Below are 27350 nucleotides of genomic sequence, written 5' to 3'. Positions count from 1 at the left end.
TTTGTACAACAATTCAGTCGGAGGGCTTTTCAAGTAAGAAGAACCGATGTCGTTTCTTCCCTATACGGTTTCAAGCTACCTGGCCTGTCTGATCTGAGGCGAAGTGAGGGTTTCCGGTCCGAAGGACCAATCTGTCAAAGGAAAAAACTTCAAAGACCAATACACGTAAGGTTCAGTTAAGGCTCATTTAATAACTTGCTGCAAGGAGACAAAAACATGCAAATACAAGGATTTGTCTAACTACTAACAGGAAACATGCTATTCTTATACTGTTTTACAAGACATGGCCTTCTATGGCTGATGTAATCAAACACAACTTTCAGTATTGTTCTACAGCAGACGTTACTCAGATTTTCTGCTTACATGACTAGATTTGTGAGAAACTTTTTGAGAAAAACAACCTGGTCTTGGTGGGCACTAATCCGTTTACAGGCTTCTATTGTACAGTGTTACATTTCAAGATACTTTTCTAACTCAGATACAAGCAAATGCTGATTGCAGTTCATATTTTCAAGCAGACTTTGTCCTAATTATCTATAGCTTCTACAGCTGTGTATTTTCTCACAGCACAAGCGGAACTCCTTGTCTAAGTTTCATACAAGTAGTATTGTTCTATTCATTATTTTCCTAACATAAGCAGGAATCATCTGCTTCTCAGTAAATTTCCAAGGCACAAGCAAGATTTTAGCTAACAATACAAGGTCAGAAAGCATTTGCAGTTTGTACAGATTTATGCAGTATGAAATAGAATAAATGTGTTAACCCTTTTCAAGCTCTAAATGCACTAAGCATATTACTAATACACACATTAATAGATATTTTTCTGACACATATGTTAATAGTATGAGTGTGTAGGTGCATGCTGCATATGTTGTCAAACAACAGTATCCTACTTATGTCCTCATCATGTTTCTCTCTCCTATACAGCCTTCATCCATATTGGAAACACCCACTTTATTGTACGCAGCAATGCATCTGAAGTGTACAGAGCTTCAAATAATATACACATTTCTGCATTTTAATGTTTGTTGTTGTCATCCCTACCCTTGAGAATTTATCAACAATCATTTGCAATTGGAGATATGAGGATTTTGTAAGTTTATACAGGTCAGAAAATGCAGGATAAAGCAACACACATATAGGCAGAAATCAACCATGCACCAATCTCTTTGTCAGTATGTGCATTCTTGTCTCCAGATCTCATCCTCTTTACATTTCTGTCTCATTAAATAAACTTCCTTCCTTCAATACTCTTTCTGTAAGCCATGTTTCCACCAGCAATAACATACTTTTTCCTTCATGTGTTTCAGAATCATTTATAATATCTGCATATCTTCCCAGAAATAATGCAACAGGCTAGGTACAGTCAGTACTTTGTATGGCTTAAAACCATACTACAATAGTGACATGTCCATATTGCAGATATACACTGAAGCTGATAGGATTGATGAGGATGCATTTACATCCATGGTTGAAGGTAAAATCATTATGACAAATGCCTGCCTGTTATAGATGTACAGACTGTAGAACTCAGCCATGTCATATAAGCACAAACAATTATACAACAGTTGCAAAATGCCACAACTACATGTGCAGTTACCATATTTGAGGATGCATACACCTGTATCAGACATACAAGGAGTGAAGAACTACAACTATTATGACAAATGTGTAAATCATGACACATGAAACATGGCAATGGCACATATCTTGTCTGCAGTCCATCAGATTCAGATATGGTTGTAAATCTATACTGTTTGTTTGCACAAAGGTTGGCACAGAGCACCATAGACTACTGCTAATTCATGTTCTAAGTTCAGTACTTTGAGATATGGTTACACATGAACTAATACATTCCCATCAACTGTTCAAATGAGCTTGCCAGTGATGTGCTTCAGGGAGAGGATTAAATAAAATATTACAACAAAGAATTATGTAACTAGGTTATGCAACTTCTATATGTGTTAATGGAATGTTGTAGTTAAAGTATCTGGATTTCACAGTGATGTTGACTAATTTAATTCAGTCTGTTAAGGTATGTCTGCACTCCAACACTTACACTTGTTACTTTGGTACAATGGTGGTCAACCTTTTTTTCACATAATCCATCAGTGTTATTCAGCAGGGCCCTGTTATATTTTGGAAATGTCTTTTTGTATTCTCAATGCATACTGTTAAAGTATGAGCTAATACAACAAAAATAAATGGTTACTACTTGCATACAGTCATCCAGGGCTGAACTGTTATGAAATGTTTGTTTGACAACCCACTGCTTTACAATTGTCATTGCCATTAAAGCACCATACTGGGAAACAAGTGCATGCCACTCACAGTAACACAATGTATGTGAATAAGAGATATTATCAGATCAGAGTGCAAATACAAGGAACAACCACATTGCTGTTACTTTGGCCTGTCCAGACACATGTATTTTCCACAAAACCTGTGATGTACACTAGCTGCTCTTCAAAACATTGATGTGTTAACACTTATAAATGCATATTTTCACAACTTTAAAGTTAGACTTCTCCTATGGCGCTTGCAGATCATACTGTATACCTGAGACTGTGTTACTAGTTAGGTAGGTGATTCAAATCTGACAGTCGCAAGTGTGTGTGTGTGTGTGTGTGTGTGTGTCTGTGTGTGTGTGTAGTTCTAGTGTTAGATAAGTAAAGCTTCAACGACAGATGTGATGTTCCCACTTCATGTCAGGAGAAAACCTTAACTTTGAAGGCAGCTCCCTATGCACTTTATCCTGCTGTTACAACAAACATCTTCTCTGCAACACAATGATGAGGTCACCCTGTCAAATGTGCACTCTCTACTCTTAGAAGTCAGACTTGTACAGTGGTGCTTCTGATTCATACTGTTTCGCTAGGTGCTATAAATTGATAGGTAGGAGGTTCTGCTGACCTTGCTTGTATGTACATGTGCATGTGCATCTGCAGTGCTATTTATGTATAACTTCATTGAGAGAAGTGCTGTATCCACTTCCACAAAGGTGAAACATTTACAGTGAGACAGGACTCCCCTCCCTCACCTAATGCCATTTTTACCACACTGATAAGGTCACTCTATCAAAAGTGTACTCTTTTCTTCTAGAAGTCAGATTTCTCCCATGACATCTGCATTTGATAACATGTTCTCTGGATTGTGCAACCTAAATAGGTAGGTGGTTCAAATCCAGCATTGCATAAATGCTATAAATGTATGTATATATATGTATTATCATGTCAAATTTGCTGCATCAGAACATCCATTGTATAGGCTTCTACATAAAAGGCATGCTTACACTGTGAGACTACTTCCGCATCATTCTATTGTATTTTTATCTAAAACACATTATGTGCAACACAATAATGTCATCCTTTCAAATGTGCACTCTCTCATTATACAATTTTGAATTCTCCCATGGCACTTCCTGTAGATACTCTGTTCTCTAGACTGTGTAACTACATAGGCAGCTTGAATCCAGCAGTGAGTAATAACTTTGAATGTGGGTTTCTCTCTCATTATTCTCTCTTGTGATGTTTAGAAATGGGTTCAACTGCAGATGTTATGTGTAGCTGTACAGTGTTAGTTGGTTCTCCAAACAACCCATCACATTTTTTCCTTATTAGCAGACACATTGCCCTATTAAAACCATGGTGATGTCATCCATTTAAATGTGCAGTGTCACAGTTGTAAAGCAACTTCTTGTGTTATGCTTCTGATTAATGCAATGTTCTCTTGAGTGTGATCTTAAACAGGTAGACTGTTCAAAACCAGGCATTACTCCTTAAACTCAGTTGTATCAGTATGAATGTGAATATACATGAAGGTAACAATGTTATCAACCAAATGTCTGATGTGTACATGTATACCAGGATAATTCTCTTTCAATACTTTCTGTGCATTTTAGCACAGACTACTCCTTTGCTGAACACGTCTAATGCAATATGTTGAAATGTGCCTTTTCTAAACCTAAAAGTAAACTTTCTCCTGTGGCATAAGGAAATGATAGAATGTCCTGTAGTTTGTTGCCTGAGTAAGGTACGAGTTCCAAATATTTGTGGCAATTTATGCATTTTGCATTATTCTGCTTCTAACATCACAGTGATGAATGCATTATGCAAAATATTTGTCTGGGTATACTTAGCATCATGAAATATATTGTGACAAGGACAGAGGTTGCACCACTCTTTTAACCAAATTACAGACACATATGCCTTGCAGCAATAAAATGATGTAATGCCTTCAAATACACAGTATTTCACAGTTTGAGTAAGACTTCCCTTGTGGTGTATTCAGTCTACTCAATATCTTGTAGCTTAAGTGGTCATACAGGTATGTGTTCAAACCCTGCAGTGACTGAACACTATCGTTATTTGTCAGCATAGTCTTATGCATGAATGACATCCACCACAGTTGTCATGCATACAGTTATAGTGGGAAAGGTGTCACCCATCACTATTACCTCAAACAACTTTTTTCACAACACAAAGATATGCTGTCATGACTTTACATAGGTTATGTATCACAGTTGTATTTAAACTTTGCCTGTGGGGCCATGTGGTTAATACACATTTCATTGGCTTGTGGAGTTGCATAGGTAACTGTTCAGTTCAGCAAAGGACATCATTATACCAGTGTATTGATATCACACATACAAATTGCATCAACTTATTTCTATCTATTTTCATTTTGGACAAACACCTTTCAACACATCAGGGATTTCTTGGTAGTCAAATAGTTGTTATGTGATTTGTGAGGTGATAATGCTCCCGTGGCACATGCAATTTATACAGCCTTGTATAGCATATCCACAAAACAATGTGGACAGAACTTAGGGCCTTGGCCAACCAACATTAATATTGGACTGTTCACAGTTCTATGCACATTAACATAGCTACCTCCTTTTCATCACTGAGACAAATTTGTATTGAATAAATTTTTCTCAAAAGCCCTTTCTTACTTTAAACATTGAGTTGTGTTATTTGGGTCAACCTTCATTGCTATATACTGTGGCAGACACAGTTAATATATAGCTCTGTAGACTGTGTAGCATGATTGGCAGGGGTTTGAATCTATTACCATCTGTCTGTCAGACACTTGTGACAGACAGTAGTGGCTTAGGCAAGGAATGCAGATATGGCACAGCAAAAAGGCCAAACGTATAGGTCTCACAATCCATGTAATGGGAGGTATATCCATTGCAAATAAATAGTTATGTAAGCTCTTCAAGATTTTCTTTCATGACACAACCAATATGCCTATTTCTGTGGCATCAGTGGTTGATACGCAACTGCATGATGTTTGACCTGGCACATGTTCAAGTCGGGCAAGAGACACGTGCTGAGTGTGTCAGTGATTGCTCACAGCCAGTACTTATTTATAAACTGATAATGCTTGTATTTCATGTCTTCATTTGTTCTCATTGTAGAGTTTTTTGGGACATAAGGGTTTATACAACATTTCTTTCTGTATGGCATGCTAGAACATCATCAGAAAGTGCGAGTGGGCCTGTGTTATGAGACTTTCTTATGTGCTTGTGTTGTTTATTTGTTGTTATGGTAGAGTTTGCAGTAATTACTGTTTAGCATTCCCAGTATAATGATGTAGAAGATGTGTGCCATTTATCAAAGAGATTGTTAAGCAATGAATGTCATGAGATATATTTTGTCATTTGTTGTTCTTTGTCAAGACTTAATTAAATTAGCCTCTGGGATGTTAGCTTTGTCAAAGTTCACACAATGGAGTTAGTGCTGTACAGGCTGAGAATAACACCCTTTCTCACAAGGCATTGTACATCTGCTGTATGTGCAATTATATCAACTACAGGGGAATTACTAATACACATCAATACTGCACTGGGGGGGGGTGCTGTATGTTAATGTAGTGTCGTAAAGATATTACTGTCAGCTTTAACTAGGCTCACTACAGAGCTAAATATGCATTGCATTATACTGAATTCACATCTGTACTTTAGTACACTTAATCAAGTAAGCAGGACAGATGTGGCTCTTACACCACATATGACACGTCATATCATTGACTACAGTAATAAAAATGGATCAGAGCCACAAGTACAGTAATTGTAGCCTGACATTTACTACTTCTGCCCATTAACTGATGTATCACTGGCATAATGCTGGCTTGCATTTTTATTTTACCCATGTTTTGTGTGGGCTTCCTATCCATCTCTGAAATGCAAACATATATTTGTCATGTACCTAATCAGACATTTACAATAGTTGGAATGGCCACAAAGGTTCCTCACCAGGAGAATCCAGGGCATAAATACCCTGTCCTACATGGATCATCTAAGGGCCCTATCTTTGTACTCAGTATCTTACAGGCTGCTAAGAGGGGATCTTTGTCTGGCTTATAAGGCACCCTCGGTTCTAACCCTGATGGACCTTTTGCACATTCATAAAAGAACACTAGAAAAATTAGATTCAAAGATTTGAACTTCACTTGTGACATAAATAGAACATGCTGGATGGACAAATATGTAACTGAAAGGATCCCTGATATTATGGAATAGGGTCTCCATCCATGTGAAGCAGAGTTCATCATTGACCCTATTCAAATGAAACCTTGACCTTTGGCTGGGAAATTGCAAATTCACCCACAATCTGGCTCCCATGTCTGGTGGACAGAGGCTTTCAGTAAGTAAAATGTTCTCCAATTAACACCCCCCCCCAACAAATCCCTTATCTACCTCTTTACTAACATACCCCATCCAACTGATGCCAAGGTACTCGGGGACAAATTGGGTTGGGCTGCATGGCTAGGCTCATGAAGGCCTTAGTGGGCATTAGCCTAGTAACAACCTATGAACCTATAAACAAACAGCCTATGTAAATTGCTATATATCATGACAATTAGAAACATAACCGTTTTGTCAGTGGACTGACTACACTTGACTTACACCTTGAGTTATGTACATGTTTGCATATGCAACCTTAGCATGACTCATTCTGATGTACATATGTCACATCTGCTATACATACATACACACATACATACAAATATTTTAAGCATGGGTATAAATGCCCTTCTAGCTTGCAATATACTAAAACACTTGTTCCCATAATAAGTGTCCAGGCTGTTCCTAAAAATATCTAAACTAGTGGTTGCTTTAATGTAATTTGGAAGTCTGTTCAATACATCGGCTAATCTGTCAGAGAACCAATTAGTACACTTCTCATTCCTATAGAATCTTCTACACAAGTTGTCTGATGATTCTCTAGTACTTTTTGATCACCCCATACATTCCCAGAGATAGTTGTCTCTAAATGCCCTATATATCTGAATAAGATCTCCTCTTAGATATCTGAAAGAGACACTGTACAAGTTTAGATATTTTAGTCTTTCATAATAACTTAGATTTTCACATTCATGGATGCCCTTGGTATATTTCCTCTGTATTTTTTCCAGTTTACTCATGCTTGTCTTCTTATAGGGTTTCCATATTGTTATTCCATACTCAAGTTTGGGTCTAATGTAACTAACTAACAATGACTTCATTATTTTTAATTTTATAGATTTTATAAATCTTTTTATACAACCTAAAGTTCTATAACTATCATTAACCAATTGGTTACAATTAGAACAATTCATAGCTGAATCTACCTATATACCCAAGTCCTTAAATGAGTCTACAGATTCAATGACTGCGCTGTATTAAATATTCACCTTTCAGTTTATGCCTCCCAAATCTCATATGCTTAGTTTTTGATGTATTTATCAACATATTATTCTTTTGACCCTAAATAGTCAATTTAGTTAAGTTATTTTACAGACATGCCTTATCTGTAACACCTGTAATTAGTTTACCCAATTTCAGGTCATCTGTGTATAGACTGTAGAACACCTCAGATGAAAAAGGTAGTTCTGAAAGATACAATCTAAACAAGTAAGGACCTAGGACAGAGCCCTGTGGGACACCCTGACTGTAACCAAGGATTTCACCTGTCAAGTTGCTGAATGATGCTTGTCAAGTCCTATTTGTAAGCCATGCAGCTATCCATTTTATCAAGAGTACATCAATACCTAGTTGTACTAATTTATTGATCATTGTTTTGTGTATAACCCTGTCAAATGCTGAACTTAAATCTATATAAATCACATCACAGCACAATTTTTCATTCATAGCTATTATTATATTGTTATAGAACATCATGTTACAGGTGGTAGTAGATCTATTTTCAATATATGCATGCTTATATATGGTTTCTAGTCCCAATCTATACAGTTCTGACAATAACTTATCCGATATTACCTTCTCCATTATTTTTCCACAACATGAACGTAGACTTAATGGCCTATATGAGTCTAGGTTTGTCCTACTCCCCTTTCCCTTAAAGACAGGTTTAATAAGTGCATGTCTCCAATCTTGAGGAATATCCCCATAGTTATATGACATAGTGAATAATAGATATAATGGTAGTGAAAGTTCTTGCAGAAGTGTCCTCAGGTCATTGTTACTAATTCCGTCTCCTCCCTGCGCTTTGTTTGGATCCAGTTGGTGCAGTTCTTTTTCAATATAATCTAATTTGATTCTAGTATCTGGGTTTGCCTGGATGTCACTAGGACAACTTATCACCCCTTTGTAGAGCCAGGTTGATTTGCATAAGATTTTGTAAATATATCTATAATCTGTTGTGTGTGAGAATACATTTTAGCATCTACACACAGTTTATCGATTTGTGTGTCTTTACTCCTTCCACATCTTATGTATCTATAAAAAGGTTTCCTATTATGCTCAATATCTTTATATACATTTTCTTCAAAATTTTCTTGATCTTGTCTCACACTATGCTTAATTTGTTTGTCCAGTTTGTTTATTTCAGTTTTCAAGGTTGTAGTTCAACCTCTCTTCCATTTCTTATATTTTTTTGTCTTGAACCTTAATCAGATATCTTGTTCTTATGGAAATATATACCCCTGATGTTGTATGCCTAGATCCTGATGTTAAACATTTTTGTGACTTTTTGCACTCAATTTCTTTTTCAAAACGTTCCACATTCCATCTGCAGTTTTTCCACTGAACACCTCACTCAGTTTTACATTGTGACTGTTTTGCTTCCATATAATCTGTAATTGACCTTCTGTGCATTGGCTTACATTTCAGTTTGGCAGAATTATCTAGCAACAAATTAACCTTTATAACCCCATGATCACTGCACATCAATGGTGGTAAAACTTGAGTTGAAGTTACAGTAATTTCTTTGGGAACACAAGCAATATATTCCGACTCCTGATAGTTTTTTTACAATCTGAAGCAATTGTTGTTCCTGAATATACTCTGTGAATAATTTCCTTACTAATGTTGTTGAATCAATATTATTCCAGTCTGTTTCTGGTGAATTTAATTCCTCAGTTAATATTATTCTTCCCTCCTGTGTTTCATGTAAGAAATGTATGAATTCTTCTAGGTCATCTGCACTTGACTTTAGTGGTCTATACACTCCAACAATTGTTATATGTTCCAGGGTTGTCTTTATTGTCACAGTTACACAGTCTATAGTATTGGTGTTATCACTGAACATGTAATAATCACAAATCTCATAGCTATCTTTTATCCCTATTATAAGACCTCCACCTGATTTTTTTAGAATGTCTGTTATAGTAAAACATTTATATCCTGACAGAATTAGTTTCCAGTCATTGTTCTTTAAACATGTTTCACAAACTATAACAATATCAATATTGTGGGAACATAGCAACTTTTCCAATAAAAACACTTTATTATTAATGCTCCTAGCATTAACAACCATCAGAGATGCATCAAATGTTGCTATCTGTGAACTGTTATATTTTTGACCTGGCAAAAATCCTGCCTTGTGTTTGTCAAATATTGCATAATATCTGCTGCAAAACTTCTCTTCCCTGATCTTGACAAATGCACACCATCCTGTCTGAACACATGCGTGCCCAAAAGAAGGCTTGGATGCTCTACACATTTCCATTTCTTAAAGCAGGGCATTTTTTTCCATGTAGGTGCTTATCCAAAAAAATCTTTCCATTCACAGTGACCTGACTATCCTTTCTATAAGTGATTTGTGAAAAATATGTCCCAACGCCATGTTATCTAAGAGGGCTGTCAGTTCCCTACTAACAGTCAGAGAATCTTTGTTGGTGACATAATTTGTACCAACATGAATAAAAACAAATCCATACTTCCTTACATTAAGGCGTTCCAAGGCTTGCTTTACACCTTCTATTTTTGCTCCTGGCAAGCATAACAATACTCAATGTTCATTATCATCTCTGCAAATATAAGTATCAGTTCCTCTAATAATTGAATCTGCAATTGCAACAATATCTTTGTTGGCCATCTCTGAAGAATCTTCAGCTTCTAATACAGTAATATTTGTTCTATTGGTTGTTATGAAGGATAGATCTTCATCACCATTAGTCTTATTAATCCCACTGGTTTCACTGCATATTAAATTCTCATGCAGCCAGTATTGCACATCCACAGCTGTTAGTCATGTAGTCAGCATTTGTGTTTCTCCTCTTTTTTCTTACAGTAATGTTCTTCAATCCTTCCACGTTCATTTTTGATTTCTTTCATTTCACCTGCCCCTTGCCTCTTTTTTCTGCTTTCTCCATTGGAAAGGTGATGCTTATAGCTAGATAAGTGCTAATATGTATAGCAGATCATTATTCTGTTTATATCCTGATCAATATGACACATCTGTCTTATGTGTTAAGTCCTTCTGTATTTTGCTACATACATACATAGAATGCATGTATAGTCACTATCTTTCCAACACTGCCAACATGCAAGCTGCTTAATAATGTTGTATTTTTTATCACTTGATAAAATTATTGCTATGATTTCACAGGTGACTGTGATTCTTCTCAATATGTCCACATTGTCACTGGCATATACACTGCCCTAAAACTATTTCCTTCATACACATATGGAAATTAGAACGTTACAATTTTTTAACCTATAAGTGCGATCTAACATCAATGGCGTGGATGTAATTTATTTTACCTTTCATCTCTCCCACAGTATACATTCCAGTGGCAGAGCACATCAATACACCTGCCACACATGTTTAGACAGGCATTTTCAGTACAATCATGTGGGTAACACAAATATTTCTGAGTGTGCCAATGAACACGTATAGTGGCAACTATAAATTTATGTATGTAACTGTTATTATATTACTGTTCAGCATTTACACTAATACAAAACCCATGCTCAGCTCATACATGTTATAGGATCATAGGATCATAGGAGATTACTAGGCTATTGACCTGGAAGTCATTTTAAACCTAGCCATTTCATCACAATGACAATGTAATACCATATAAATGCTAGTCAATACTCAAGACTGCATTTACTGATGACTGCCCATGACCAGAAGGGTTGTGGGCACTATCCCTGGTAAGAATTTATAGTGCCCCATCCACTCATCCAGGTTTCTCTTGAACAGTGTCATAGAGGTGCTCTTGCATAAATTGGTAGCATGTTCCAAAAACGCAGCAGTTGCTGGGAGATAAATCTTTCCCTCCCGCATATCTTATTTAAGTCACAAACCATATTTAGGTCCCTGTAATGGGTAGCCCTACCCTTGTTTGATTTATGGATTTGCAGCAAGTTCAGAAGGTTTGGGTCATGGATTGCTCTACAGACCAGGCATAGGTCTCTTGTAAGAAATCTATACAATACAGAGTATACAGGGACTTAGTCGGTCTGTGTAAGGCACATGCTGGAGCCCCTTGATCTTCTTTCTTGGAAACCTCTGAGATCTCTTTAATTGCTGCAGGTGCTTAGTACTGTACATGCCAAATGGGACATTACACTCAATTATGTGCCAGATAACTGCGGAGAACGGGGGGGGGGGGTTATAACTTTTTTTGCTCTCAAAGCAATGCCTTTAATAATCAAGTGTGCTACATAGAAAACTTTCCTTACTACAGTAGACACATGTTTGTCAAAGTTAAGGCTACAGTTAACTTGTGATCCCATGTCCCATCCCTTGCCACTTCATGGGTACTTAGGGTATTCTTGTTGATTTGATAGTGTGAGGGAACATTGTTTGTGCTGAAGGGAATGATGATGCATTTCTTTGAATTCAGTTTGAGACTGTGGCCAATACACCAGTCATTGGTGTGTGTGAGACCCTCCTGGAGTATACTAACATAATTTGGGAATTCAATGATTGCACCTAGTTTGCAGTTGTCTGCAAACTTGGTCAGTCACAACCCCTTAGTTTTGATCTGAACTTCTGAGAAGTATATACAAAACATTAGGGGTCCCAGCATTGACCCCTGTGGCACCCCACAAGTAACAGGTCTGCTGGTTGATGTGGAGTCACCCACTTTAACAGTATGCATCTGGTTTGTGAGCCAGTTGGCAACCCATCTTACAACAAAGGGGTTTATATTCAGTTTGTTAAATTTATTGGTACTGCTTGAATGTGGGATTATGTCAAAAGCCTTTGCCAATTAGAGGTATGCTGTGTGCACAGATGCACCCTTATTAATGGCCTTGGTCACATTTCAAAAAAATCCACCAGATTTAACAGGCAGCATCTTCCCTTCGCAAAGCCTAATTGGGTAGGATCCAGGACTTGGAGGTCACCTGTGTCCTTATTTATGCGATCCGTAATGATACATTCTATGGCTTTACAGACAAGGCTGGTAAGGCTTATGGTTCTGCAATTCCCTGGGTCTGTTGCTAGGCCACCTTTGTGGATGGAAATAACTGTTGCTGTTCTCCATTCCACAGGAACAAAGCTTGTGATTAAGCTATGATTGAAAGGTTCCTTAGTGGTGATTCTAGTTCATATTTTAGCCTGTTTAGAAGACAGCCTGGATGTCTTCTGGTCTCATAGAGGCTGTGTTTTTTGCCTTGGGGAAGGCTTTGAGGACCTGCTATTCAGATATGTAGGGTGGGGGAGAAGTTTGGGGGAAGGTTTATTGTAAGTTAGAAGGAGACAACAAAGTGAAATTTTCACCAAACCTATCCACTAGCAGGTTTGCTATCTCTGTGGGGTCAGTGTGTGTGATACCATTGCCCACTAGTTCTACACATACTTGGGTCCTACCCTTTAGGTTGCGTACATAGCTGTAAAAGACCTTATAGTTATTCTTGGCTGTACTTACAAAGTTTCTCTAAATGGAGCCCTTGGAGGATTTGACAAGTTGTCTTATTTGCCTGTTGAGGCTGAGGAGAGTGCTTTTCCATTGTTGGGGCCTTGCCTTTGTTATCATGGACAGCAGCTTTTTGGGTTTATTGTAAAGATTGTTGATGCTGAATGTCCACCATGGCAGTTTGTTTTTAGCTGAGGCACTGGCTTTGATTCTTTCTGATATGGCCAAGTTTATACACTTATGCAAGTGATTGTACAGGGCTTTAGTGTAAGCTTCAGCGTAGTTACCACTTCCAGCTTGGAGTGGGTCTTGGAATGCATTTATACCTTCACCTAGGCGGGTACAGTTTGCCTTGATGAGGTTTTTAGTCTGATTTCACCCATTGTGAGTGCTGGTGTTAGTGCCAGCTCAAAAGAGACTGATTTGTGGTTGTTTTTTAACTAATGAGTGTGGCGATACATCTGTTTGACATGTTGGTGAGGACCAGATCCAGAATGTTTGTTCCACTTGTTGGGGTAAGGACAATTTGTTCTGATGCATTAGAATTAACAAAGTCAAGGAACTTTTGCTCTAGCGAGTTAGGGCTAGTGTAGGTTTCTCAGTGGGATAAATGAAATCCCCCATAACCAGTGTGTTCGGTAAAATTTGGATAGTCTCCAGTTTGGTTAAGTAGGCATCATGGGCATCATGACCCATGGAGGGGATTTATAGTTGGCTATGAGTTGAATAGGGGTCTTACCAACTGTAACCTGGTAAAATACCCCCTTGCTAAATTAAAATACCTCCTTGCAATGGTTGCAAGTTACAACAAATGCCAAAAACATGTCCATTTCTGATGTACATGACACAACAACTGTAGGGTTCATTTATTCATGTTTACTACATGATGATGTGGAGAATACAGCATTTATGTTGGTTAACACAAATAATTTCCTATATACACATCTGATATGTTTTATCATGGTGTGCATGGGAGGAGAAATGGCGTAGCCATTATCCTGAAGGAACAGTATGCTACGAGTGTTTTGGAGGTGAAAAGAGTGGCAGATAGAGTGATATTTATGAAGCTGAAAATTGATGGTGTAATGATGAATGTTGTTAGTGCATATGCTCCACAAGTTGGGTGTGCGATGGATGAGAAAGAAAAATATTGGAGCGAGTTGGATGAAGTGATGATGACTGTACCCAAGGGTGAGAGACTGGTGATTGGAGCAGATTTCAATGGGCATGTTGGTGAAGGGAATAGAGGGGATGAGGAAGTGATGGGTAGGTATGGTGTTAAGCAAAGGAATGCAGAAGGTCAGATGGTAGTGGATTTTGTGAAAAGGATGGACATGGCTGTGATGAATACGTATTTTAACAAGAAGAAGGAGCATAGGGTGACATACAAGAGTGGAGGAAGATTCACACAGGTGGATTATATCTTTTATGGAAGGGCCAGTCTGAAGGAGATTGGAGACTGTAAAATGGTGTCAGGGGAAAGTGTAGTTAAGCAGCATAGGATGGTGGTTTGTATGATGACATTGGTGATCAAGAAGAGGAGGATGAGTGTGAGGGCAGCACCAAGGATCAAATGGTGGAAATTGAAAAAGGGTAATTATGAGGTGATGTTCAGGGAAGAGTTAAGACAGGCACTGGGTGGCAGTGAAGTGCTACTGAATAGCTGCATAACTACAGCAGAGCTAGTAAGAGAGATGGCTAGAAAGGTGCTTGGTTTGACATCTGGAAAGAGGAAGGAGGACAAGGAGACCTGGTGGTGGAATGAAGACGTATAGGAGAGTATACAGAGAAAGAGGTTGGTGAAGAAGAAGTGATATTGTCAAAGAGATGAAGAAAGTAGACAAGAGTATAAGGAGATGAGGTGCATGGCAAAGAGAGAGGTGGCGAAGGCTAAGGATAATGTGTGTGAAGAGTTGTATAAAAGTTTGGACACTAAGGATGGAGAAAAGGACCTGTACCGATTGGCTAGACAGAGGGACCGAGCTAGTAAAGATATACAGCAGGTAAGGGTGATAAAGGATAATGAGGGAAACATACTCACAAGTGAGGAGAGTGTGTTGAGCAGATGGAAAGAGTACTTTGAGGGGTTGATGAATGAAGAGAATGAAAGGGAGAGAAGGTTGGATGATGTGCGGATAGTGAATCATGAAGTGCAGTGGATTGGCAAGGAGGAAGTAAGGATAGCTATGAAGAGGATGAAGAACGGAAAGGCTGTTGGTCCAGATGACATACCTGTGGAAGCATGGAGGTGTTTAGGTGAAATGGCAGTGGAGTTTTTAATTAGATTGTTTAATGAAATCGTGGAAAGTGAGAGGATGCCTGAGGAATGGAAAAAAAGTGTTTTGGTACCGATTTTTAAGAATAAGGGTGATGTGCAGAGCTGTAGTAACTAGGGATTAAACTGATCAGTCACAGAATGAAGTTATGGGAAAGAGTAGTCAAAGCTAGTTTAAGAAAGGAGGTGATGATTAGTGATCAGCAGTATGGTTTCATGCCAGGAAAGAGCACTACAGATGCGATGTTTGCTCTGAGAGTGTTGATGGAGAAGTACAGAGAAGGCCAGAAGGAGCTGCATTGTGTCTTTGTGGATTTAGAGAACGCATATGACAGGGTGCCTAGAGAGGAGTTGTGGTATTGTATGAGGAAGTCGGGAGTGTCAGAGAAGTACGTAAGACTGGTACAGGATATGTACGAGGGTAGTGTGACAACGGTGAGGTCTGTGGTGGGAGTGACAGATGCGTTTAAGGTGGAGGTGGGATTACATCAAGGATCAGCTCTGAGCCCTTTCTTATTTGCAATGGTGATGGACAGGTTGACAGACGAGATCAGACAGGAGTCCCCGTGGACTATGATGTTTGCAGATGACATTGTGTTCTGTAGTGAGAGTAGGGAACAGGTGGAGGAGACCCTGGAGAGATGGAGATATGCTCTAGAGAGAAGAGAAATGAAGGTCAGCAGGACTAAGACAGAATATATGTGTGTGAATGAGAGGGAGGATAGAGGAATGGTGAGGATGCAGGGAGTAGAGGTGGCGAAGGTGGATGAGTTTAAGTACTTGGGATCAACAGTTCAGAGTAATGGTGAATGTGGAAGAGAGGTGAAGAAGAAAGTACAGGCAGGATGGAGTGGGTGGAGAAGAGTTTCAGGAGTGATTTGTGACAGACGAGTACCAGTAAGTGTGAAAGGGAAGGTCTACAAGAGGGTAGTGAGACCAGCTATGTTATATGGGTTGGAGACAGTGGCATTGACAAAAAGGCAGGAGTCAGAGCTTGACGTGGCAGAGTTGAAGATGTTAAGATTTGCACTGGGTGTGACAAGGATGGACAGGATTAGGAATAAGTATGTTAGAGGGTCAGCCCAGGTTGGAAGGTTTGGAGACAAAGTCAGAGAGGCAAGATTATGCTGGTTTGGACATGTGCTGAGGAGGGATGCAGAGTATATTGGGAAAAAGATGCTAAGGATGAAGCTGCCAGGTAACAGGAAAAGAGGGAGGCCTAAGATAATGTTTATGGATGTGGTGAGAGAGGGCATGCAGGTGGTTGGTGTGACAGAGCAAGATGCAGAGGACTGGAAGAAATGGAAACAGTTGATCTGCTGTGGCGACCCCTAATGGGAGCAGCCGAAAAAAGAAGAAGAAGAAGACATATGATATGCAGTAACTGCAGTATATGCAAATATCCCCTAATATATGCACTGTCCTTGCAATCTGTTATCTCATCTCAGCATTTTATTAACATTTATATTACATTTGCTCCACCCTGTTACACTGTTGCTTTGTGTTCCTCTCTCATCCTTTGTCAGCATGTCTATTTTTATTCATGTACAAGTCAATCAGTTAACAGGATTTATCTTTATTAAATCAATATAAAATTATTTTACGTTAAAATACTCTTTTTGCAATAATCAAATATTAATTATTGAGTTACATCATTTTCCCCATTTAGACTACACTGTTTGTTATTTCTGCACTAATCCTCTTAATATGAGTACAGTTTTCATGTTTAACTTCCCTTGCTTATTTCTGGACTAATCCCATTACATGAGATCAGTTTCCACATTTAAATTCCACTGCATCTTAATTGTTCAGTAAACTTGCCCTTAGCTTTCTATTAGCTGTCTGCATATGTTCATCACTAGGTTCACCTACAGGCAAGAACTTTTGTTTACTTTGTAAGTTTGAGGTTCCGTGCACCTTGTCATGTACACTAACACTTGTGCTAGCCATAAAAAGGTGCTAGTCAATGTGTAGGCTTCCTTAGCAGCATGCATATTCAATGAGCGCTGCTGCTCAACATGCTGACATGAAGTAATTGTGTAGGCTTAGCGCAAAGTGTATATGCTTGTTAATGAATCCCAGGATATATTCTGCATGCCATTCTGAAACCATATCACATAGGTTTTATGGACAGGAAGTAGGAACGTAGTGCAAATAATAAGATATGTAAAATACTTACAAAAGCTTGTGTGACCATGTCCTAGAATTAATGTCACAGCTCTTATTTCAAAAATCAAATTTTCAAATCCCCTTAGAGATCTGACTTGTACATCAAAAGCCCAGATGAAAGAAAAATGAGAGCTGCTGTCCTGCATAACAGTTAATTAGAGGAAATGTTCATGGGTTCGGTATGAACTCAGAAATTTTAAATTGAAGACAGTTGTCAAGATGGCAACAGAAGAGGAAACAAGCAATGTGATTAAAAGAAAGAAATAAGAAAAACAGCAGAAGAAGAAACTCTATTTATTTATTATTCATTCAGTCCTTCATCCACTTATCTGTTCATTCAAATTTGTTACCGAAGGCAGAACACTGAACATTTTCAGGCCAGCCTTACATCTATCAACACAAATTATGTAAATACAACAAAATGTAACATGGATTTAATAAAGATGAATACATAATATTATAGCAAAAATGAAATGAAACCTCTCCTGTTATTTAGGGTCTATATTAGATAATTGAATATTTAAAAGTTTGAACGTCATATGGTCGAAACCATATGATCGAACTTTTAAAAGTTCGTAAATCTAATAAAAAAAAAAATTACACAAAAAAGCTATATGAACATTTTAAGCAGGAGGGCAAGCACCCCTGCACCCTCCATATGGGGGGGCTGCACCCCTCACACCCCAGGTCTTAAATATACCAACTCCGAGATCACACTATAGTGCAGTAAAGGGAAATCTTCCCATTCCAGGCTGTAAGGAGATATCCATTAAAACATTCGAACTTTCAAAAGTTCGATCATATGGTGTCGACCATATGACGTTCAAACTTTTGAAAGTTCGACTATCTGATATAGACCTATTATTTACATTTTTTTTTCCAATATCATTTTTATTAATTTTCTGGATCAAGTAAAAGCAAAATGCAGTCTGACATTTGAATAAACATAGCAAGTTACAGGTGTAGGTCCAATACAATTCCTAAACATAATCTAATCCACACGTAATAACTAAATACACTATGTACAAACAGTGCTACTAAGACAAGAGGAGAATAGGAGCCATAAAAGATAAACATCTAAGATCATTTTAACCATGTATATAGAGCAGTTATATATAGTCAAAAGCAAAACAGATTGAATTTTAAATACTTTGCTGGGTATCCTGACAAATAGTTCACCATTACTGGTTATACCTGATCTTCAAGGATGTGGTTAAATATAAGTTTCCAGAATTTCTGATAGTAGGTTTGCTTGCTTCATTTCTAATAATAAGTTTTTTAGAGGATACGTGTTTAATTGCCATATTCCCAAACCCATTCCAAGATAGTTTGGTGTGATCCTGACATTTAGTTATGTATAGTTTTACAAGTAAACATAAAGTAATTAGGACATGATATTTCAATTTCTGGAGTTTGAGGTCTGTAATATGGAGAACAGAAAGTTCCCAAGATAAGGTTAATTTTTGATACCCCATTTTTTCTAAACATACTTTACGAGACCATGAAAGATTATGGGTGTGCTTGCAAAACCATAGGACATGTAAGAGGTCAGCTTGGGGATAGGAGCAGCATGTGCGGGATGGGGATACTTTAAGATCAAATTTATTCAAAACAAAAGTATAGTAGGTATTGTTATTGATCATTAATTGCATGTATATACATTTTTTGAATAGGGATAGCTTAATAGTGGAATCAATTGTTTTGAGTTTCTGTTCTTGTGTGAATTCATTTCCTTGTTGGTCCCAATACTTAGAGAATAACACTAAGGATTCATGCCTTATTGCATTATCCCAGTACTTAGAGAATAACACTAAGGATTCATACCTTATTTCATTAATCAGTTTGTAAGCATTTGAGAGCATTCTTTTCTTGCTAGAAAGACTCTCAATTATATCTGTTATTCTAGTTAAATATCTTTCATTGATAGGTATTTCTATGGTTAGAGATACTATGAGCTCTCTGATTTGACACAATATAATAGTATATTTGTTATTTAGATTTAGGGCTGTACGTAGTTCATGCAATGCTTTCTCTCTATGCTTATGAATATCCCACACTGTACAGTCCTTAATTAATGGATATTCTAGGAGATTAAGTAGTTTATTATTAATTTTGATATTGGGGGTCATATGGATAGGTTGTAAAAAGAGAATGACTTTAGCAAGTTTGAGGGATTTTATAAGATCATGGAAGGTTTTGTTTTCTGCCTTAAAATATTGTTAACCTTAGTGTTGCTAAAGTTTATTGGCATTAACAATGGGAGGGCTTTAGGGTTTATGCCATTGCCGATCAGATGATTGTACCAAATTCTTGCCCACAATGGGGTCCAAATGTCCTCCTTAGGGCAAAACTTCAAAACTGAGATAATTCTATGAGCACAAATAATCCCATAATACAGTTTAATGTCCGGTAGGCTTAGCCTCTCTTTTTCTTTAAGGTAGGTTAATATAGCAATAACCCACGCCTGGGTGTGGGTAATGCTGGATTTACCTACGGTTGGCGTGGTTTGGTCCCGAGGGCGAAGCCCGAGGGACCAAACAAAGACAACCGTGGGTAAATCCAGCATTACCCACACCCAGAAGTGGGTTATTGCTATTATACAATGCCATTATTTAAGAAAAGAAATAATTACTTTTCTTAAATAATGGCATTGTATAATGCCTCTTTGCTGCCCTTCCGCACCTGTCTGGTGTTCCGCGGCAGTTCTGATGTACTGCGCATGCCTACGCAGTACATCAGAGCTTTGGGCAAAAGCAACGGAGAACGCAAGTTCTCCGTTGCTTTTTACTGTCTCGCTGTGTTAAATGGGTTTAACATAGCGAGACAGCTTTAAAATAAGCAACGGACATCTCCGTTGCTTATTTTAAAGCTGTCTCGCTATGTTAAACTCATTTAACATAGCGAAGTTTAAAAGCAACGGAGATCGCAAGATCTCCGTTGCTTTTTACACACTGTGTCGCTATGTTAAAGGAGTTTAACATAGCGAGACAGCTTTAAAAAAAGCAACGGACATCTCCGTTGCTTTTTTTAAATCTGTGTCGCTATGTTAAACTCTTTTAACATAGCGAGAATGTTTATACTAACGGAAAAAGTCCGGGCGACCGGACCTTTTTCCGTTAGTATATTGAGGGATTTACCACGGGCACGCTGGTTGGTCTGGCCAATCAGCGTGCACGTTTTTAGGGTAGGCATTGTATCATTTCAAATAACTTATTCTAACTGACTTAGAATACCAAATAAACTTGGCAAGCTCTTTATTAATTTTTTGGAAGAAATTGTTTGATATAACAAACTTTGAGGCATTGAACTGATATAATAGTTTAGGTAAGATATTTGCCCTAATAACTGCTGCTTTAGAAAACATGGAAAGTTTCAATCGTTGCCACCTATGAAGGTCCTGGGTGATATTACTCCATATTTTAAGTAAGTTATTCTGGTACATAGATGCATTGTTGTGTTTGTATAATATCCCCAGATATTTGAAAGAGTAATTCACTTTGAAAGGAGGGTCCGAGCGTAAATATCCCTTATGGTTTAATGGGTTGATAGGAAAGATGAGGGATTTCTTTTGGTTCATAGGTTCATAGGTTCATAGGTAGGTACTAGGCTATCAGCCCAAGGGCCTACCCAAGCCTAGCCAGCAAGGTTCCATAGCTTACGCCACCCAAGAAAGTTATTTTCCTGTGCCACTGTCCAGCAGAGAAACAGAAGTGATCCCCGGGGTGTATTTCCTATTTCCCATCCACTCATCATGATTTTTCTTGAAGAGTGCTAATGAAGAACTTTGCTTGACATAGATGGGTAGCTTGTTCCAGAGTATAGGAAGTCTCTGGGACAGGAATCTATCCCTCCAGCATGTCCTGTTTATTGTGGTGACAAGGTTTAGGTCCCTAGAGCATGTAGCTCGGAGAGATTGGGATTTCTTTAGGTGTAGCATGTCCAACAGCTCTGGGTTTGATATAGCTTTACATGTTAGGCAGAGATCACCTCGGAGTAGATGATATGCTACGGAGTAAAGCTGGAGTTTTTTGAGGTGGTCAGTGTAGGATATTTGTTTGAAGCCAGTAATCCTCTTTGTGAGGTACTTCTGTGGCCTTTCCAGCTGCTGCAGATGTCTTGTGAGGTACATTCCAAAAGGGGCATTGTACACTATAATGGGTCTAATGAGTGACGAGTAGAGGGGAACAATGACCTCTTTTTTCCTGGATGAGAGCCCTTGTATGATGAGGTGTGCCACGTAGAAGGAATTCCTGACTACTGTGGCGATGTGACTATCAAAGGAGAGACTACTGTTCACCTGGGTCCCAATGTCTCTTATCATGCATTCGGTGTTAAGTAGATTGCTGCCTATGTGGTAGTTCATGTGTGCAGAGTTTTTACCAAAGGGGATGACACTGCACTTTTTAGCATTGAGCTTGAGGCCATGGCTCTGACACCAGGCATCTGTCTCAGTTTGGCCCTTCTGTAGGATGTCCACATCATTTGGCGACTTGACTATGGCTCCTAGTTTGCAGTCATCTGCAAACTTCATTAGCCAGAGGCCTTCTGTGTTAGCCTGTACTTCAGAGAAGTAGATACCAAACAGGAGAGGTCCCAGGACGGAACCCTGTGGTACTCCACTTGTCACTGCTTTGAGGTCAGATTTGGAGTCTGCAACTTTTACAGTGTGGGTTCTGTCAGTGAGCCTGTTGGCAACCCATCTTGTGACATAGGGATTTATACCTAGTTTAGTGAGTTTAGCTATAATTCCAGAAAGGGGGATGGTGTCAAAAGCCTTGGCGAGGTCAAGATAGGCTGTGTGAACCACCTTACCCTCATCCACGGTTTTGGTGACTGCCTCAAAGAAATCAGTCAGGTTCAGGAGTCATGATCTGCCTTTCACAAACCCGAACTGGGTGGGATCCAGAGTTTGAAGGTTACCAATGTCTTTGTTTATGAGTTCCATGATGATACGTTCCATGGCCTTGCAGACCAGGCTCGTCAGGCTAATAGGTCGATAGTTCCCAGGATCAGTGGTGGCTCCCCCTTTGTGGAGTGGGATAACTGTTGCTGTGCACCATTCAGAGGGCACAAAGCCTGATGCGAGGCTATTATTGAACATGGTGCTTAAGTGGGGAGCCAGTTCGTTTTGAAGTTCGTGTAAAATGCACCCTGGGATGTTGTCTGGTCCCATGGATGCTGTGTTTTTGGCTTTAGAGAGTGCAGCTTTTACCTGCGTAGTTGTGATTACAGGGACTCTGCATTCTTCCTGTATAGATATGGGCCCTTTAGGGGGTGAGAGGGGGGTAAAGTTAGCACTGAACCTATCTGCCAGCATGTTTGGTTAACTTTTAGTTTGCAATTCTTGAAAATGTATTTATTGTTGCAACTATTTTCTTAAAATCAGAAATTGGGTAATCAAGATATATTATAATTAAATCATCTGCAAAGGCTGATAAGGTTACTTCAATATTCAGAAATCTGAGGACTGAGTGAAAGGTCTTTAGCGAGATGTAAAGAAAAAAGCATTCAATGAAAAGATTGAATAGGTAGGGGGAGCGTGGGCAACCCTGTCTTGTTCCATTGGATATCTTTATGGGATTCAATAATGTTTTATTGATGTAGAGGTATGTATAGGAATCTTTGTATAGAGTTTTTCTAAAATTGATAAAATCTTTAGGAATACTGAATTGAGAAATAGCTGCAAATAGGGAGTTCCAGTTGACTCTGTCAAATGCTTTACGTGCATCTAACACTAGAGCATATCTTGGGTTTCTATCATGCTTAGTGAGATGCATCACAGAGTCTAAAGTTGGGTACTGTCCCATGTATGCCTATTACACATGAAACCAGATTGTTGGGGGGAAATTATGGAGGGCATTACTTTTTTGAGTCTCTCAGCTAGAAGTAAGGATAGGATTTTAATGTCCACATTAATCAGGGAGATAGACAAATCAAATCCACACAATTTCAGGCCTAAGTTGTTTTTAGGTATAAAAATTGCTTTAAAGTTCTTTAAATAGCAGTCAGTTATACCCTTTAGTTTGATGTAGTCATAACATTTTACAAGAATAGATGAGAGTTTTAGGTGTAAGGATTTATAGAAGTCTGGTGTACATCCATCTGGGCCTGGAGCTTTACCTAATTTTAATTTCTTATTAACGTCCATTATTTCTTGTTGTTTAATTAGGGCATCAGGAAGTCCTACTGGTTTCTCATTTAATTTAGGGAATGTAAGATTTTTAAAGAAACCCTCAATGTCTTCATCAGCAGTTTGTTTTACATCCATCCCATAAATTTCTGTATATATTTTATGAAATATTCCTAGTATTTGGAAATCTGATTTATAAATCTGGTTTTGGTAATAAAGTAATGATATCCTACAGGCTTCCTGTTTATTTTAAATTATTCTAGCTAAGGCTTTAGAAGGAACTTGCGCCCATTCCGAATACTTATGGATCTTAGTTCTTGGAGTGAGTAGTTATGCTGGTAGAGATCAAATAGTTGCTTTTGTGTAATGTTGATTAATTTTTCTAAATCAGGATTCTTATCTAGCTGATATTTCCTTTCTAGCTCCTTAGTTTCAGCCACTAACTTATTTTCTTTTTCATTTGCAATTTTCTTATAATAAGCAGCTTTTTGAATTAGTATTCCTCTGAGCTTCATTTTAAAGGCTGCCCATTGGGCATCATATGCAATGTTGGTAGTTTCTGGATTTTCATCAAGTTCTTTTAGTATGTCTAATATTTCATGAACTACATCTGATTTAAGCAGTAGATTGCTGTTTATGGACCAGTTGCACCTATTAACCCTTCTGGTTAGTTTGTCTGACATGTTTAATTTTAACTTCCCAAAATAGAAAATAACACCAGATGTCTCCCTAAATCCAAAAAACAAGACAAAACATATAAAATGGTGCCCACTCACAACTACATTGAAAAGATTCCCCACTACTATTCTTCTAGCAGGCGACATTCACCATAACCCTGGTCCTATCCACAATCAAACCTTTACTCTAAACACTCCTCCCACCTCTAGCCACCAAAAACCACACCAAAAACAGATCTCCTTCTATGCAATCAATACCCAAAGTATTCTAAACAAACTTAGTCTGTTCCATGCCTGGATAGCAAACCATACCCCTGATGACATTGCTGTCACAGAAACCTAGCTTAAACCCCACCAACTAGATAGAGATATACTCCCGCCAGGCTATAACATAATTCGCCTAGATCGTACAAACAAAAAAGGTGGGGGGATTGCTATAATCTATTCCAGCAATCTCACCATTTCTCATACCTCACATCCCATACCATCCTTTTCCCCTGCAGAAATACTGATAGTTAACTTGAAACTAAACAACTACTCTACTATTACTATAGTAGCCACCTATATCCCCCCAGGCAATACTATCCCAGTACTAGAAAATATCCTCTCTTATCTGTCCCTGAACATCACAAGTGAAACAATCCTCCTAAGTGACACAAACATCAACTGGCTAACATTAAATAACCCTACTTCCCCACAACATATTAACCTCTATGGTTTTACTCAGCTAATTACCAAGCCAACCCACTGTAACCATACCCACACTGCATATACCCTTATTGACTGGATACTAGTCTCAACACCAACCAAATATCACAATCCTGATACCCTCCCTGACTCCCTAAGTGACCATTCTCCTATAAAAGTACTGAGGTATACCAGTCACCTCCCCAATTCACATACTTAACTAGGCATGATCTTTCCAACTTGAGTCCAGAAACCTTTAATACCCTCATATCAAGAGTTAGCTGTGACTTCCTCACCCATCTCCCCTTAGACGAGACTGTCACTGCTTTCAACACTACCATTCTTAACTTTGTTAACTTGCTAGCTCCACCTCAGAAAATTAGAACAAAAGCTAAAATATCTCCTTGGCTCACTAAAAACACTAAAACACTCATGAAGTCCAGAGATAAGTCCTGGAAAAAATGGCAACAGACAAAAAAAAAAACTATGATCTACAAAGATATAAAGAACAAAGGAACCTGGACAAAAGACAAATCAACAATGACAAAAATAATTTTTACTACAAGCCCCCCAACCACGCTCAAATCCAACCCTAAAAAAATCTGGGACACTATCAATCAATTACTCCATCCTGGAAACCCTACCTTTCCAAACCCCACACCAGAAAAGATGGCAGAAGAAATCGCCAATATCTTCAACACTTATTTTGTTGAATCTATATCCAAACTCTTTAATTCAAACAGTCCCAATCAAACTAATCCCACAAACTCTGTCCCCCCTACGGAAACCACTCATCTTAATTTTTTCTCCCTAAAGCCCATGCCCACTACATGCAAAGGAGATATAAAATATTCCTCTAAACCCAGGTATTTATCTGATCATTCAAAAATTACATTTATTTTATTTTATTTATTTATTTTACATTTGTTGACCGGGAGTGTCTGGCTGAGCCAAAGCCCTTTTTCAGCAGAGGCCCGGGGAGAAAAGCTCCAGTACATACTTAATAACTATATGGTACAAGTTACAAGTTTACAAAAAAAAAAAAAAAAAGTGGTAAAAAAGCTTCGGCACATACATAGTAGAATGGTAGATTTTCACAAATATTTTACATGTGAAGTTACAGCAGAATTGGTTTAGAATAATTAAAATAAAGCAAATGTGACAATATAGTAATTTAACAAATAATTAAAGGCCATTTTGTGACATTTACAGGAAGATGTCTATTCAGAGGAGAGTTTAATGAGTGGGAAATTGTAGAAGGAAAGTCAGAGGAGAAGGAGAGTTTTCAAGGAGGGCTTGAGCATTGGCAGATCCACCTTTTGGTGAGATGTTCTTTTAGTGCTAGCTTAAATGTTTTGGGATGAGCCTGTGTTCGAATCTCAAGAGGTAGCTTGTTCCATTCCATTGAGGGGTGGTAGATGTATACGTTTTGTCCTGTTTAGATTTGGGCTTATAGATTTTCAGAAGGTCTTGAGAAGAGCTACGGAGATTTCTTGTGGGAGCATAGAGTGAGGTGATAGGGTATAAGGCTGGACAAAAGGATGGCTGATTAAGGATTGCATGTATAGTTTGGAGCTGAGAGAGAAGGAGGAGTTGAGGCAGTTCTAGCCAGTTTAAGTATTTTAGTGAGTGACAGTGGTGAGATCTGTGGGGTTGTTGGGTTGCAAATCTAGCTATTTTGTGGTATGTAGTCTGAAGTCTAGCAGTGAGTGTGGAGTTTAAATTAGTAAAAATTTGGGAGCATTATGTTAAGCAGGGAAGAAGATAAGAATGGGTGAGGGCTATTTGTGATTCCTGAGTAAGGAATTTGTTATTTCTGTAAAGCAGTCCTAACTTCTGGTGGGTTTTCCTGATGCAGTTATTTATGTGGAGATCAAATCTGAGGTGGTCATCAATAGTGATGCCTAGCAGTTTTGAGCTTGATTCAGGTATGATTGGGGTGTTATTGAGTGAATGGATGGTAAAGGAGGTCTTAATTTGATTTGCTGATTTAGGTAGGAAGAGTAGGAGTTTTGTTTTTTTAGGGTTTAGTATGAGTTGGTTATTGGAGAGTCATGTTTCTACAGAGTTCAGTGATGGCTGGGTTGCTGTTATGAGTTCTGAGTGAGAGTTAGTTATAGTTAAAACAGTAGAGTCATCAGCGTCTTGTATAATGGAGTAGAGTTGGCTGGAGGTGTAGAGTAAGTTTGTGAAGATATTGAATAGCAATGGTCCTAAAATGGATCTTTGTGGGACACCCATTTTTATTTGTAGAGGAGAAGATAAGGCAGTTTCCCATCTAACAGACTGGAATCTGTCTTTGAGATAGCTT

The sequence above is a fragment of the Protopterus annectens genome, chromosome 10.part0 (genome assembly GCF_019279795.1).
Source record: "Protopterus annectens isolate FY-2018-M chromosome 10.part0, PAN1.0, whole genome shotgun sequence".
Classification (NCBI taxonomy): Eukaryota; Metazoa; Chordata; order Ceratodontiformes; family Protopteridae; genus Protopterus; species Protopterus annectens.
The sequence above is the reverse complement of the archived record's forward strand: the minus strand, read 5'-3'. Positions refer to the sequence as shown.